At 43.3% G+C, this 17,363-nt stretch overlaps 1 long non-coding RNA gene across 1 annotated transcript; it reads left to right on the forward strand.

The window, feature by feature from the left end:
- Positions 1-1,201: 1,201 nt before the first annotated feature.
- Positions 1,202-7,207, forward strand: LOC307225573. The gene is made up of 3 exons (XR_013843073.1): positions 1,202-1,391; positions 6,491-6,602; positions 7,063-7,207. It is a non-coding gene; the product is annotated as an uncharacterized lncRNA (long non-coding RNA).
- Positions 7,208-17,363: the final 10,156 nt, after the last annotated feature.

The raw sequence follows: 17,363 nt of genomic DNA on the forward strand, positions 1-17,363 counted from the left end.
AAGAATCTTCCTTTGCAGCCACAGTTTGAACCATGCCTGTAAAGGAAGAAGGATTCTTGGCAGCCCCAGCTTGAGGTCATGCTGGGCTGCAAAACAAAAAAACCTTCTTTTTTGTGCAAGCCACGGTTGCAAAGGAATGAAGTTCTATCAGCTGAGTCCATGGTGACACCAGATGAATGGCAAGTGGGTACCCCTGCCCACCTGCCAAGGTAGCCCGTGGCAGGGGAGGGGGAGAAGAAGTCCAGGAGCTGTCCCACTGGCTGTATCTATCTCTTCACCCTGATATAAGCCAATCCAAACCATTGTCATTGTGCCTTTTTGCTCGGAGGAAAGGACCAGGGTTGTTGGAGGGTTAGTGAACAACAGCAGTATTGGGAGCAAAGTTAACCCTTGCCAGGTGAATCAGGCAAGGAAAGAGGAGAGCGATATGAACTCTAGTCATTGATATTTGGGTTTCTGCTGGGGATGGGCACCTCCCTTTTCTGGAGGCTAATACAGGAAACAAGAGGCTGCGTTGTGTGTTGCGTTTATGAAGGAGGGAATGTACGAATCTGTGCTACTCTGGGCAAAAGGTGAGAACTGAACCCCCAAGGAGGGAGAGAGGCCAATAAGGAAGGTAATGCATTCAAGATTAGAGTAGTGTTCACTATCACTTTCATACTTTCTTTTATGCCACATTCAGCTGCAGGCATCTCAAGCACTTCAGGAAGAAGGAATACACAGGTACAGGAGGTCATTTTATGACATCTGCTGTTGGCATACTAAAAGTTATACGCACAGTATGTCATACAGCATTCCTTCTTAAATATCACTAAGAAAATCAGCTAGCCTTAAAGCAGTGCTTATATCTATCACACCCTCTTGTTTGTTGAAGTTACACTCTCTCTTTCTCTCTCTCATACTAATTTTCCCCTTCCTCATTTTGATCTGTTGCATAGCTCAGTTTCAATCCATTTCACTATTGACCTCAAAACTTATTAAAGTGTCTCTGCACACATATATCTTTTCATTCATTTTTCTTCATAACCTGGAAAGGGGAACAAATAGACACCCTCAGCCAGCACCTGTAACCCAGATGTTCTCAAGGGATTCCTCCATTAAATTGGACATTTGAGAGTAATTTTTAACTTAACGAGGCACAAAGTTCACAGAAAGTTTGCTTTGAGAATATTTAACTCTTCATCCAAGCCCAATTGTGGTGTTTGTGTGTGTGTTAATTCACAGAACTCAATTAAGGCTTAATTTAGAGTGGCTCTCTCTCGTCCTATGCAGAGGAGAGTCCCCTATTCAAAGGGTCCTCTAGTCCTGATAAAAAACCATAAGAAGAAAGGGCAGGTGGGCCTTGAAACTGCCCACCAACAGCTAAAACCTGGAAAGCAGACTGAAAATAGGTATGTGGCTCACATTGTCAAAACTGTATTATCTGATATGGTGTATTTCTATTTATATTGTAGTAACTGTTTTTAATTAGTGAAACTATATTATATACAGTATTTCAAATTTAACCCTGGTGGGTTTTAGGTGTCTGGGAAATACATTTTTTATTTATGCAGGCATTTAGTTAGCTTGACTGGAGGAGATATTTTGTCATCCCCATGCTACTGTGATCCATTGTTGTAGTAGTTTGAACTGAAGGAGGCAGTGGTGCACCCGCTCTTAAAGAAAACATCATTAGATCCCTAAGATCTATCCAATTACCGCCCGGTTTTGAATCTTCCATTCCTGGGTAAGGTGACTGAGAGAGCGGTTGCTGAACAGCTTGGTGGGTTTCTGGATGAAACATCGGCTCTGGATCCATTCCAGTCTGGCTTCCGCACTGGTCATGGGACTGAGACGGCTCTGGTCGCCCTAACAGATGATCTCCGCAGGCAGCTGGATTGAGGCGGGTCGGGGCGGTTGATTCTTCTAGGCCTGTCAGCAGCCTTCGACATGGTTGATCACAAACTCCTGGACCACCGCCTTGCCAACGTGGGGATCCAGGGCACAGTCCTTCAATGGCTGCGCTCGTTTCTCTCTGGTCGGGGACAGAGGATGGCGCTTGGGGGGGAATTGTCATCGCGCCACTCCTTGGTGTGTGGAGTGCCTCAGGGTGTGATACTCTCCCTGATGCTTTTCAACATCTTTATGTGCCCCCTCGCCCAGCTTGTCCAGAGTTTTGAGCTGGGCTGCCATCAGTATGCTGATGACGCCCAACTCTATCTGTTGATGGATGGCCATCCTGACTCAGCCCCAGACACACTGATCAGATGTTTGGAAGCTGTGGCTGGATGGTTATGTGGGAGCCGATTGAAGTTAAATCCTTCGAAGACAGAGGTCCTTTGGCTGGGTCGGGACGATATGGGATTGGGGGGGCAACTCCCATCTCTTGCGGGGGCGCAGTTAGTGCCAGCACCATCCGTTAAGAGTTTGGGTGTAATCTTTGACACCTCCCTTTCCATGGAGGCGCAGATTGCAGCTATAACAAAGGCGGCATTTTTTTCATCTCCACCAAGCTAAGCAGTTGGCTCCTTCCCTCTCTCGCCCTGACCTAGCCACTGTGATCCACACAACGGTCACCTCCAGACTGGATTATTGTAACTCACTGTACGTGGGGCCTTGAGACTGACCCAGAAACTCCAGCGGGTGCAGAATGCTGCGGCGAGACTCCTTACGGGGTCCTCGCTGTGAGATCACATTCACCCAGTGCTATACCAGCTGCACTGGCTCCCGGTGGAGTACAGGATCAGGTTTAAGGTGCTGGTTTTAACCTTTAAAGCCCTATACAGCCTAGGACCCTTGTACCTACGGGACCGCCTCTCCTGGTATGTCCCACAGAGGAACTTACGGTCTTCAAACAAAAACATCTTGAAGGTCCCAGGCCACAGAGAGGTTAAGCTGGCCTTAACTAGAGCCAGGGCTTTTTCGGCTGTGGCTCCAATCTGGTGGAATGCTCTATCACAAGAGACTAGGGCCCTGCGGGATTTGACATCTTTCCACAGGGCCTGCAAGACAGAGCTGTTCCACCAGGCCTTTGGCCAGGGCACAGCCTGATTCCCTCCTTCGGCAATCTTCACAGAACTCTAGCCCTATGGTTGCCATCAATTTGATTTGAATTAATTTTATAATGAAATGATTTTAGAATGTTGTATTATTTGATTGTTGTTAGCCGCCCTGAGCCCGGCTGGGGAGGGGGGGGGATATAAATTATTATTATTATTATTATTTAGTTTGATTTTTCAGATTGCTTATTTGATCATGTTATAAGGTTACCAGATTTTTTTTCAATGAATCTGGGGACACTTTTCAACTTTCTACTAAATAGATGGATTTTGTCAGGGGACTGATTTGTAAATCTGGGGACTGTCCCTGGGAAATGGGGACATCTGGTAACCTTATCATGTTACACACACACACACACACACACACACTCTCTCTCTCTCTCTCTCTCTCTCTCACACACACACACTCTATGCTGTAACCCAACCTGGGATTGACGTTACATACCTTCCAACATTTCTTTGAAGAAAATTGGGACATCCTATTTAATAATAATAAATAAATAAATAAAATCAAAAAAAGTTATTATTTATACCCCATCTATCTGACTGGGTTGCTCCAGCTATTCTTGGCAGCTTACAACATATAAAAAAACATAATAAAACATCAGTCATTAAAAACTTCCCTATACAGGGCTGCCTTTAGATGTCTTCTAAAGGCTGTATAGTTACTTATCTCCTTGCCTCAGGGGCCACATAACAATAGGTTGTAAATTACATACCTCAATAAACAGAACTACAATGAACACATGCAAATGTGATATATAGCTATGTCTTTTATTGCTATGTGCAGGAGTGCCCACTCCCAATAAAGTCCCTCCTTTCTGTCTGTTGCTGTGGTAAAAGAGCAGAGAGCTTCTCTGTGGAGCTTGCACAGTCAATCTTGAATCCAAAGAGCTCCTCCTCTTTTACCTCCAACCAGACTAAAGCTGGCTTGGCAATCAAAAGAGGAGTGGAGAATCAATTCATGTCTCCTCTGTCCTAGTCAGTAAACTAATCCAGAATGCGGCAGCTAGACTGGTGACTGGGGGCAGCTGCCGACACCACATAACACTGGTCTTGAAAGACCTACACTGGCTCCCAGTATGTTTCCGAGCACAATTCAAAGTGATGGTGTTGACCTTTAAAGCCCTAAATGGCCTCGGCCCAGTGTATCTGAAAGAGCGTCTCCATCCCCATCGTTCTTCCCAGACGCTGAGGTCCAGCTCCAAGGGCCTTCTGGCGGTTCCCTCACTGCAAGAAGCAAAGCTACAGGGAACCAGGCAGAGGGCCTTCTTGGTAGTGGCACCCGCCCTGTGGAATGCCCTCCCACCAGATGTCAAAGAGATAAACAACTACCTGACATTTAGAAGACACCTGAAGGCAGCCCTGTTCAGGGAAGTTTTTAATGTGTGATATTTTAATGTATTTTTAATCTTTGTTGGAAGCCGCCCAGAGTGGCTGGGGAACAAATAAATTATTATTATTATTATTATTATTATTATTATTATTTAGTCTGCAGGGATCCATGTTAAAAGGGGATTCAAACCATTGTGTGTAGGGCTTTCTGGCAACTCCCAGTGCTGACATGGACATGGAAACACACACAGTGGAAGAGAGTCTATTGTTGCCATGCCACTGGTTGCATGCTGTGCATGGGATGGGGTGGGAAGATGTTCAGAAGCCATGTCTCTGTTACTCTGAGTGGGGGGGAGGGCTCCTTCCTTGCCCCTTTTGTCCTCATGCTTGTTGGCGGCCTATGGTGTTGAGATGGACACCAGAGGCACAGCTGGAGTGTGCGTATTCCATTCTGTGGTTGGGCTTCCTCTCTGTGACACTTTCCCCGTTCCCACTTCTGCACAGTGAATGTATAAAGGGAGGTGTGTATCAGACCACCACTAGATCGCTATAAGTGTCCCCTTCCCACTTCAGGAGTATAGAGTTGGTCTCCCCAGGCAGGCTTTACATTCATCTTCTTTTGAAATCAACAGGACTTGAAAGTTCTGATCTTTGGTTGCATCATAACTTAAAGTGTGTAGTATTGCATTCCAAAATAAATAAGTATCTGAACTAATAGTTGTACTTGATTTAGAAAGGAGATGCCTTACTTTATTTGTAGCAGCAAGTGAGTTATATTGCAGGTTTGGCTGTACATTGAGATAGTCTACCACTGAAAAGGAGTTTTTAAAAAATAAATATTTTTTTCCATTTATTAATCACTTCCCCAGAGACATCCTGAAGCAATTTGCAGTATAATAACACATAGAAAACAGTTACATATATAAAGCAGTTAAAACAATTGCATATATAGTATCTTTTTTTAAAAAAAAAAGTAAATACATAATATATTTTAAAATAAAAATAGAAAACCCAAACAAATAGATGTTAATAAGAAGCTGAAACACTTAAGGTTTTTTCCCGGAGAACTGGAAATACAGTATGGAAAAAATAATAAATGATTATAAATAAATAAAGTTTGATGTGAAAACGGACTGGTGAAGGGCCCTAACATCTAAATTACTGATGTACTGAAAATTTATCTCACTTCCCCCACCACCCTACACTCTCCATAAATTAATGAGAAAATTGATCCAAAGGCCCATATAGTTCATAATCATGTTCTCACAGCTTTCAATCAGATGTCTGTGGGAATTCTGCAAGTAGAACTTGAGTGCAACATTGCTCTCTTCACTTGTGATTCCCCGTCAGTGCTGTCTTGTCCATGAGGTAGACTGAGGCACCTGCCTCGGGCAGTGGATTCTCAGGGGTGGCTCCTCACCCATCCGCAACCCTGCCACTGCCAGAGAAGTGGGGAGAAGTGGTGGCGGCTTCCACTGAGGTCCTGCAGGATTTTGTAAAGATCTTGCCAGAAGCCACTGCTGCCACTGTGCCTCCTTGGCTTCTCATGCCTGCCACCTGCCACTGAAGAAGGAAGGAGAAACAGCTGCAGTGGCAGTTTGGGGGTTTTGGTGAGATCTCATGGGGCTCTCACATGCTTCCCATGTCTCCAGTCATGGGAGGCTGGGGTAGGGGCACCTGCAGTGGTGTCAGAGAAGCAAGAAGTAGTAGTGGTGGCTTCTGCTGTGATCTCTTGAGAGCCGTATGAGATCTCACCAGAAACCACTTATGCAGCTCCTCTCCTCTCTTCTCTAGTGGGAGGGGCGGGTGCCAACCATGAAGGCACTGCAGAAGCAAAGAGAAACAGCAACAGTAGCAGCTTCTGGTAAGATCTTGTCGGAACCCAGAGGTCACGACACAACGCTGGGTGGGAGGCTTTGGTGGGAGGACACCTTCAAAATATGATGTGCAGCCCCTGTTCCCAGCAACTGGCATATAGAAGTCAATACTGGAGGGTAGTATACAGTCATAGTGTCTAAAAATAATAATTGACAACTTCATCTTCCCTTGGATTTGTCTAAACTCCTTTAAAAGCTAGCCAAGTGTCCATATTTCCCTTTTCTCCTAAATCATTTCAGCCTGCGCTTCCTTATGCAAGATTAATTGGAATTGGATGTTCGTCTTGGAGTCATATCCCTGCGTGATTATAGCAACATTAAAACCTGCCGTCTTGGACTGATCTTGAATCAAGTATGTGACACTGCAATTGACTGCTCAAGTCAGGCTTTAATTAAGAATGAAAAATAAGGTCAGTGTGATGTTCTTGAGCATCTGCTTGCTCACACTGAGCAAGTCTCAGAAGTGGTTTTTAGGGCAGTAGCAATATTCTGTCTGACTAGAATAATGAGATGTTTTCTGCTCTGGAAATGCTGCGACTTTCACCATCCTAAAGTTAAATATACCAAAAATCATGGCCATTATCTTGGTTGAAGATGCAGTTGTGCATCTTATTTCTGACAAAAATCAAGAGCGTAAGATCCTAAGAAGAACTTTGCTGAACCAGGCCAAGGCCCATCTAGTCCAGCATCCTATTCACAGAGGCCAACTGAATGCCCTGTTGACACCACCTCCAATACTTCCTTTTGTAGCCTTCCTATAGAGTTTATATCCAGAAATGACCATGTCCTAACAGTTCTCTCCACTCCACCAGGTTTCCATTATGCAATGTCTGACAGTGGATAACTGGAAAATGTTGAAAGCAAATATCTCCTTTGCAAAAATTCATTATCCCCACACATCCAATGACCAGAAGAAAAGCAGATGGTTTTATTCAGCTTTTTAAAAAATTAATAAATTCTGAGATATGACTGAAAACATATTAGTTGTTGAACAAAATCAATAACAACAACAAATAGGAAAAAAAAACTTTTCTCTCGTGATATAGTTTTCATGTATACAAAACTTGCTACTTCATTATACTAAAATTTAGTATAATGTAGCAACTGTGAGAGACAAATCTGTTACTGAAAACAGATTATATTAAAATTTGCATGTTCTGTTTTCAGTAACAGGTTTGTCTCTCAGTTGCTTCTGGTAGTACATAGGCAAATGAGCCCTGTGAATTTCCTGGAACGTCTTCTGGCTTCTCGGAATACCTGAGGATATTTGGAACACTGTGAATAATGATGAGTGACTTACTTAAAATGATACCTGGCAAGATGCTTGAAACATCATATTAGCAAAATCTATAGACTCCAACATTTCCTGTTAAAATGTGAAGAGATGAAATTTGGATGTTGATACTGGGATTCCCTGCTTCAAGATTTGAGCCAAAGCACACTTGAATTAAGAATGTAAGATGGATTCGGAAAACCTTTTGGGTTCCGCAAGCCACATGTGGTACTTTGGTGGGGCCACCCACCTGTGAGTCACATGACAACAAGCTTAAAAGGGAAGTGTGGGAGGACTTGCAATGGCTTTAAGACAGCCACCACGCTCCCATGTCAGGCCAAAATAGGAGGGTGGGGGCTCTTTTAAAGCCTTATTCAAAAGCACTGTTTGAAGCAGCTGCCCCTATTTGCCTTCATTTAAAGGAGAAGCAGAGTGACTGCTTCATGTAGTGCTTCTCCTGTAAGTGAGCAGGTGGGTAGCAGTGATCACATGTAGGAAGGACTGTTTTAAAGCCTTTTCAAGTCTTACAAGACTTGCCTTTCTGGGTCAATATACAAATTTCCTTACATCAACGGGAAAATCTAGAACAATTTAAATCATTGGGAGTTTAGCTTCACCTTATTACAATTTTTGAAATTAATATTGAATTTTTCTAGAATTTACATAGGCGAAGCAGAACTAGATCCTAATACGATGGTGATAGGAAAAGTATATTCTCCTTTATGTGGTATATTATGAACCCCAAAAACCCTTTAAACTATCAAAATGAGATGATTGGGGACTACATAGAAAACAAGGCTTGCCTGTTCAGATATAAACTACAGGTAAACCCAAGCAAAGTAGTTAAGATACGATGTGCAAATAGGGGAGGAAAATATAACCATTTGTTAGGCTTTGAAAACCGTTTTTTTGCTGAAAAGCAATGGGTGATTGGATGAAATACTTAAGGCTCCGCAAAATCTTTCATCATTGACTCAATCTTTAAATATTTTACAAGGACCAGAACAGGTTTGATAGGTCTCTTTTAACTTTCACAGCATTCTTTAACTGAGTTTCTGCTACATGATTACTTTTCTTTTAAGTTCTCTGTAAATAAGGGTGAAATTCTGCCTTATAGGCATAGCTTTGCCCCAGGGTAAAGCCATACAAAGTCCATGTAAGTATAACATCTCTGTCCTATTACAGTGGTGTCCACCTGGACACTTGGTTAATCATGGTACAGTGGTACCTTGGTTTGCAAACAGTCTGGTTTGCATACGTTTTGGATTACAAACATGTCAAACCTGGAAGTACGTGTCCTGGTTTGCAAACTTTTTTTGGATTACAACCCATTTTTGGGGGATTACGAACAATTTGTTTTTTGAGGCCCCATTGGTGAAAGTGCGCCTTAGGTTACAACCTGTTTCGGTTTACAAATGGACCTCTGGAACGGATTATGGTTGTAAACCAAGGTACCACTGTACTAGGTTTTACAGTGACTGTTTTGAGCACACATGAATATTATCAGCCACACAAATATGAGATATTCATATTCTTTGCTTTCACATAAGCAATTGAAAATTTCAGCTTTTCACAGAGCTATTTCTTGATGTACAGTATTTTTCGCTCTATAGGACGCACCCGACCATGGGACGCACCTTGTTTTAGAGGGGGAGAACAAGAAAAAAAAATCTCTCCCTCTCTGCTCAGGGCCCCTTCAGCGAAGCGGCAGGAGAAACGGAGCTCCTTCCATTTCTCCTCCCGCTTGGCTGAAGGGGCGCTGCGCAACTCTCCCTCTCTGCTGAAGCCAGGAGAGTCTTGCTCTCCCGGCTTCAGCAAAAGGAACCCGAAGCCTCTGGAGCACAGTGGGACCTCGCGCTATGCTCCAAAGGCTTCAGGCGGCTATCCCTGAAGCCTTTGGAGGACAGCGGGAACTTATCAACATTTCCTTCCCTGTTAATTCCCCCATTTTATGTGATCTTGCGCAGGACAGAAAACCCACCTCTGGAAATCTAGCAGAATTTAGCAGAAGCTTATTGTTTCCAGAACAAAATCTGTTTGCAGCCCCTGAAACCTGGAATATCGTGGGAGTTTTGCACTGTACGTTTCCCATGGTTTTCATGGATCTGTCTCACCACTCCTGAAATGGAAGTTTTGGATGGCATTTTGGCATACTTTGTGATGAATCATGGGGAAACAGAAGTGTGATTGCACAGAAAGGGTGAAGGGTGGTGACATTGTTTGAGGACATTTGCTGCTGTGTCACACCACACCCACTGCTGTGAGTGAAATTGAGTATGACATGGCGGACTATCAATCAAAAAGCTACCGTTCCAACAGGTACTGAAAGGTAAAAGGAAAAGCAGAAACTGGGGCAGAAATGCTACCATTACATCCAAAAATACTAATGCAATAAGCTCCATGTCTGTATGCGTCCTTAGAGTGTGTCCCCAAATCTCTCCTTTGAAGTTGAGCTGCCTGCCATCATGGAGGCCATCATTGAAAGCCTGGCCCCCTTCCCAAAGTGGTTCATAGAGGGTGAGGAAGCTCAAGATCCAGCCTGTCAACCAGATTCTGTGCCCCACACCTAATTTACATCAACCAAAGGTAATATAAAAGCTGTTCACCTTTCTGGAAATTGTGTGTGTGTGTATGTCATCTCTGCTTGATATGTTTTGATGGCTTTTCAGCTTGGCTATTGTAATATGTAGTACATGGGGTTGACTCTGAGAACAATTGTCTCTGAAAACGGCCTCAGGTGACAGATGTTACAGGAGCAGGAAGCAGAAACAAGCTGCTGGAGAGCAGAGTTTTGTGTACCCAGTGCCCTCTAAGCTAACTGGCTGCCCTCAGGTACTAAGGATGACAGCGCCCTGTCATCTAACAGACAAGTACTTATTTCTTACCCGATGCAAAAGATATAGTTTAAGAAGCAACAATGGAGCTAGAGCAAAGGTTTTGGTCTACAGTCTTAGGACGAGGAGAACATGGACTTCAGGAAACATGGTTCACTGGTTCCATCTGGAAATTGGGGACTAGGTGCTCCTTTGCATCTTATTTGCATGAAGAGGCACCATGAGTAAAAGGAAGCAGGACCTTGCTGCTGGCTCTGTGCCCAACATCACACCCACTCTCTGGACTCTGTCCTGACCTCTGCACTTGTAACAAGAGTCTAAAGGTGGATATATTTGTGGAGGCATTTTCCAGGGAAAAATATAGAAAAATTAATAAGCACAAAAAAAATTTAGTTTGCAAACTCCAAGCTTGCCTAATATTGCATTTGCAATTGGTATACAATCATTGCTATTAATGAACTTAAGTACAATGGTACTTTGGGTTACACACGCTTCAGGTTACATACGCTTCAGGTTACAGACTCCGTTAACCCAGAAATAGTACCTCAGGTTAAGAACTTCGCTTCAGGATGAGAACAGAAATCATGTGGCGGAGGCGCAACGGCAGCGGGAGGCCCCATTAGCTAAAGTGGTACCTCAGGTTAAGAACAGTTTCAGGTTATGAACAGACCTCCAGAACGAATTAAGTTCTTAACCCGAGGTACCACTGTAACTATTTTTTTTCTGCAGAAAAATGAAGCACTGGGGTCCAGAGTCTCCTGAGGAGAACACAGATTCTCTTCAAAGTCTAGATTCAAGAATAATGGACAAAATGACTTCTCAAAAATTTATGGCAGGCACACACACACACAACGACATCTTCCCATACCATCTGAGAATGTGAACAACAACAATAACCAGCAACTCTTTCACATTCTCACTTTAGGTATTATTTTCAACAGACTATATATCCCACATATAGTTTGTGGCTTCTTATCTCCTAGAAAGGTCAGACTGTAGAGCAACTCCCGAGGAGAGCTGACTACAAAGGGGAAGTCCCCTTCCAGACCCTTTCCTCTCCAGCAAGAAAGAATAGAGAAATAAATTAGATGTTTGGGTTTCGTCTGCAATGGTTACACCTTCTTCTGTCTCTTTTCATAGCCTTAATGCCTTAATTTGTGGATTATATCATTCAATTTCTTCCTTTTAGAACTATCAAATTTGGTGGGTGTCCCAGTTTATTTCTAAGTGATTACTATGACTTCTTTCTGGACTTTACTGCTCCCAATCTGGATGGCTCCCCTTTGCTTCATGTTTCTTTTTTTTTTTTTTTTTAGCTCTTGATCACAATTCTACTTCATACATACAGACATACATATATGGTCATAGGGTTTCAGGAACTCATATCTTTTATCAAGATCAGAGAGCCAGTGTGGTGTAGTGGTTAAGAGCGGTTGACTCGTAATCTGGGGAACCAGGTTCGATTCCCCGCTCCTCCACATGCAGCTGCTGGGTGACCTTGGGCCAGTCACACTTCTCTGAAGTCTCTCAGCCCCACTCACCTCACAGAGTGTTTGTTGTGGGGGAGGAAGGGAAAGGAGAATGTTAGCCGCTTTGAGACTCCTTCGGGTAGTGATAAAGCGGGATATCAAATCCAAACTCTTCTTCTTCTTCTTCAAGAAGCACTGGCACCTGTTTCTAAAAATACATTTTGTTTTCTCTTCGATGCAACATTTTGTTGGTTCATCCTGAACTGAGCATCAGAAGTCAACGTGGGAACAGAAACCAAATCTAGCTAGAGGCTGTTTTTGTGTGTTTTTAATACTGAAACAGGTTCATCTCTTAGGTGGAGCCAATAGAACAGCTAAAAATAAACTTTAAGCACCATGAAGGAGTTGGCACGAATTGGCAGAGAGTACATGAACATGACCCAAGCATTCCTTAGTACAAGGATAGCCAATTCCTCCCTCCCTCCCTCCCTCCCTCCCTCTCTTTCTCTCTCTCTCTCTCTCTGCCTGTCTCTCTGTCTCCTGTCCTACCACAAATGTGATGGATGAAATCTATAGATCATCTATGTGTGGTAATCGGTAAAAGAATTGGCTGGATCCCTAGATCCAAAGCATGGGGCACTCTTCAGTAAGAGAACCCCAGGAGAGTTTAAAAGTCATAAAATGCGTAGCGACAGTGAAGCGTTATGAATATAGGATGTTTGACCCTTTTAATATCCCATTTAGCCTGAATAAGGCACTCTCCCCAATTCTACCCCTTTTGCAATGAACAGACCATTAGTAAGTATAAATACTTTACATACAAATTCCAAAGGTCAGATTCATGTGTTATTCCATGCAGCAGCAAGAGGGACACAGGTAGAAAATTATTGGGTTACAAAATACAGAAAAACATTTCTGAGCATGTGGTCTGGGTTTGAAGCGATCAAGCCGAGACATGTTGCCTGGTCAGCTTCACATAGTAGAGGAAAGTGAACAAAGGAAGCTTTGCTTTCTTCCTCACTGGAGGTGGCAGAACATGGCCCAACTGAGTCTAGGAATACAGTTCTGTGGTCTTAATCCCTTTTTGCATTAACTAGCCATAAGCTTGTTAGTTATATTTGATTGCCATTTCCTACAAGATGCACAGAGTGTCTTTTTCCTTTCAGAGATCTGAACTGGGGGTACTACAACCCACAGCTGGAAAAGATGTTCCATGTGTCTATTGTGGGAGTGCCAAGGGTTCCCTCTCATACCTCTCCCCCCCTCTTCCTCCATTGCCTTGGAAAAGAGCAGTACAGTGCTACCTCGGGTTACAAACACTTCTGGTTACAAACACTTCTGGTTACAGACTCTGCTAACCTGGAAGTAGTACCTCAGGTTAAGAACTTTACCTCAGGATGAGAACAGAAATCTCACACTGGTGGTGTGATGGCAGCAGGAGACCCCATTAGCTAAAGTGGTACCTCTGATTAAGAATGGTGTCAGGTTAAGAACGGACCTCCGGAACGAATTAAGTTCATAACCAGAGGTACCACTGTAATGTCAGGTGCTCAACTGGCTGCAAACAGAAGCAAGGAGGGATTGTCCAGTTGGATTTTAAGAAACAGACTGAGAAATAAAGCAGGAAGTCTCTGATTCAAGTCATGCTTCTGCTATAAATTCACTAATGTCACCAAAACAGAAGACAAAAGAGGGTGGTGATCTGCATAATATTTGAATATGCAGATTTAGAAATAGTGCTTTGATAAAAATGGCAGTACATCTCACCATGGTGGGGAAGACTTGGACTGGTTGACCTTTCTACTTGCTCAGTCTGCTGTTCAGGTGCTGTTGATGGGCAAGTTCAAGGGCCTGGCTGCTTTTCCTACTAATAGTTATTTATCTTTAAAACTAGATTTGGACTGGGCAGTCCTTCAAATAGAGGTCTGGCCTTTGCACGGTAGGCTAGATGGTCACTCTAACCAGTGGCCTAGCTGCGGTGCCGTCTCTCAGCCTGAAGCGCCATCTTTTCTAAAGAGATAATAATGTTGACCTAGCTTACAACTTTGAGGGGTTGAATTGTACTAATGTATGTGAAATGCTTTCAATACTTTAAAAAAAAAAGCGAACTCCATAAATACTATCATTAGATCACCTTGGAAAGCCAAGGTGTTCTTAGTGTTCTGGAAAATGTAATAAGAAAAATAAAAGTAAAACAATCTAGCTACCTTGAAGTGCTCTTGTGAAGGAGATAGATGTTTGCACTCATAACATGCCAACAGTTTAATTAACAAGCAATTAATAAGAGTTAGCACATTTAATTGGTGGTGCTTTGTTTTAAACCAGTGTATCCCTATTAAAGTAAACGCTGAGAGTTTTAAAGGCAGCAACATCTCTGTGAAACAAACTGCATTCAATTTCTACTTCCTTTAGTTCCATTGACTTCAATAGAATTAAAGCAGTATTTGCATCATCCTTTCCCCAAGTTCTGATGTGGCAGAACTTTGTACTTCATTAAGCAAAAATAATGTGGTTCAGGATAACAAATTGCCAACACTTTTGTAAATTGTGTGTGGAACGTAACTGATTCCACCAGTCATTGTTCCAATGTGCTGTGTGCGTCATTTGAACATTCTGGTATGATGGATGATACAGACAGAACTAATGTGCAACACAGTGTTGATTACATGGGTCAGCTGGGCATCAGTACCTACCCAGGGATTTCCTCAAATGCTGTAGCTCAAACAGAAATTAAAACTATTAACCCTGGAAAGAAAGCTCCCATTGTTTAAGGGCAGGGGAGGTGAATTTTCATTTTGACTGTGGCATGGGCAGAAGGGAAGGTTTACCAACTCCTTGATATTATGCTCAGAAGCTCAGGGGTGGAGTGACCCAAGAGAGGGCGTTTTCTGAGGCAGCCCCTAAGTTGTGGCTTTCCACCCCCACCTGCCACACAGAAGTGCATCTGACTTCTTCACTGTATGGCTTTGTGAGAATGCTGAAGGTACACCTCTTCACCCTGGCCTTTGACCCTAAAGATTGCAATTCTGTTTTAATTCTGAATTTTAAATAATATCAGGCTATACTAAGCTCACTTGCTTGGTTATCTCAACTAGGCGAAGAGGCACAATATTTTTCAATGGTGCCATCCTTATAGACTCATGCTTGTTTACTGCCTTAAATATTGTTACATGCCACCCCGGTCTCTGAGTGGTGTGAGATTCCAGGGGTCCAAGCACTTACCCAAGGTTCATGTTTCCTTAGGAAATGAAGCACAGCAGAATGTTGTTTCTTCCTCCTGACCGCTTTCCACAGCAGGCTCCCAGGGAGTAGAGAAATCAATTAGCAGCAGCTCTTCATTTCCAGCTATCATCCATCCATCTCCTCAGCCACCCCTTCCATCTGGCTGCCTCACACCTAGTCTACTGGGTCACTTTTGATGTCCTCATCAGGCATCTTCATAGAGGATTCTCATCCACTTTGTCAGCAGCTGGCATGTTCTATCAGGCCACTGGCCTTGCTGCTGGTGTATCTTGTCGAACAGGAGGCTTTGTCACTGCTCCCTTCTCTCAAGCTGCTCAAGGAGTGCTGCTATCCTTCCCTTCATTTTGGCTTAGGCACACCTTGCTCTCAGGCCTTTTCTCCAGGAAACACAAATCCCACTTCTGACACCAGTGTTACATGCCACCCATCTCTGGGCAGTGTGAGATCCCAGGGTTCCAGGTATTTATACAGGGTTTGTGTTTCCTCAGGAACTGAGACACAGTAGAGACTGTGGTGTCTTTATGATATATGGTTTATATACAACCTGAGCCCACAGTGGAGGGGCTTTTTTAGCATTACACTCCAAAAGGGTCTTGTTTCTCACACTGCTGCTACCTTGGATCCAAACTTAGCCACACTGTGTCCTGATGTCCCTTCTCCAGCTTGACACATTTAACAGAGTGACACCCTGTTCTCTCAATCATGCCACAGCCAAATGAAATCATAAAAACTTTCTCCTAACTAAAACTCTGTCATTGCCTTCTGACTAACGATCTTAGAGCTCAGGAAGGGACTTCTCCAATTTTCTGACTGACACAGAGTCTCTGCTTTGCTGATGTCCCATATCTCAAACAATTTCCTGAAAACGGAAAAACTGGTTCAGCCTGTATTTTGACACTGCTAAATTCAGCGTCTGGTGGCTCATCTTAATTGGTTAAACCCCAAAACTTAATAAATCCAGGAATTTTTGGTGTCTTGCACCAACAAACTCTGGCACCAACAAACTCATAACAATATGTTGTTTCCAATGGTAAACATCCCTGCAGCATGTAGATAAGTGTCAGATTTCTCACACATCTCATTCAGTTTCATAAGCATTACTACTACATTATTCAATATTTTCTTCTGAGCCAGCTAGTTATGAAAGGGAATTGTGTAACAGACAATGGGAAGCAGCATTCTCTACTAAAGGAGACATGTCGGGTTGGTGAGTCCTAGAAAGGTTTCCTAGAGCTGACTGGATTCTGAGAATGTACTGAATAGCCTGTGATGTTGATGTCCTGTTGGAACTGTGGAACAGCAAACTGACTTCACCTATTAACACAATGGTATCTAGATAGTCTCTGCCCACTGCAGCAGAGGGCATTCCTGTCAAGAGCTGTGGTTAAATAAATATATTCCCCTCAAAGGGCTCAGTACAGTGGTACCTCGGGTTAAGAACTTAATTCGTTCTAGAGGTCTGTTCTTAACCTGAAACTGTTCTTCCATCCAGACAAGCAAGAGACATTTGGATCATGAAGGATGGCTGGTGTGGCCTAGGGGAGGTGGGGTCTAGGGGAAGGTATTGGTTGGAGGGCCTGAAGTTCCCTCTCCCTGCCTCCTCTCTCTTGCCCTGATTGATGTAAAAATCTGTGCTTCTACCATGCTTTACATTTAGTGGCAATTAATATTGGGAGAAAAGCTCCCATAGGTTCCCAGAGTTCCAGCTTGACATTCACCTTACAAACAGCCACTTATGTCCTTTTTAGAGTCAAATCTCTTCACAAACCTCTCCCAAGAGATCCAAAGATTTAATCTCAGGATGACAAAATCCCCTTATAAAGCAGTACACCTCCCTGGGAAAGAGCTAATGACAGCAGATAGTCTTTCAACAGCACTACAGACACCATTATCACCAGATGAATGACATGAAGAACATGATGTTGCTATCTTTGTGGACTTCATTTCAGAGAGGATATCAATACCAGTCTTCCACCCACAACGCCTTCCCCCCCCCCCCCGACAAAGTTTCTGGAAACACAAGAGGCCAACCCTTTGTGTGAGAAAATAAAAATAAATATTGCTTAGAAGAGTGGCTGCATGGAAACCTGAGAGGTGCTGAATTGGCTAAATAGCAACACGGGAGACTCGAGCTTCCTGTGTTCAGGAATTTGTTCATGTTTCAAACACAGCCACGATGCCAACAACATTAGAGAAAGAAAGTTTTAGAAAAGATACGCTAAACTCACCAGTGCACCACTGAATGTCAAGCTTCAGCTCATCAGCCAGTTTTGAGATGGTGTACAAATTGTGAC

This window comes from Podarcis cretensis, assembly GCF_951804945.1.
Source record: "Podarcis cretensis genome assembly, chromosome: 10".
Classification (NCBI taxonomy): Eukaryota; Metazoa; Chordata; class Lepidosauria; order Squamata; family Lacertidae; genus Podarcis; species Podarcis cretensis.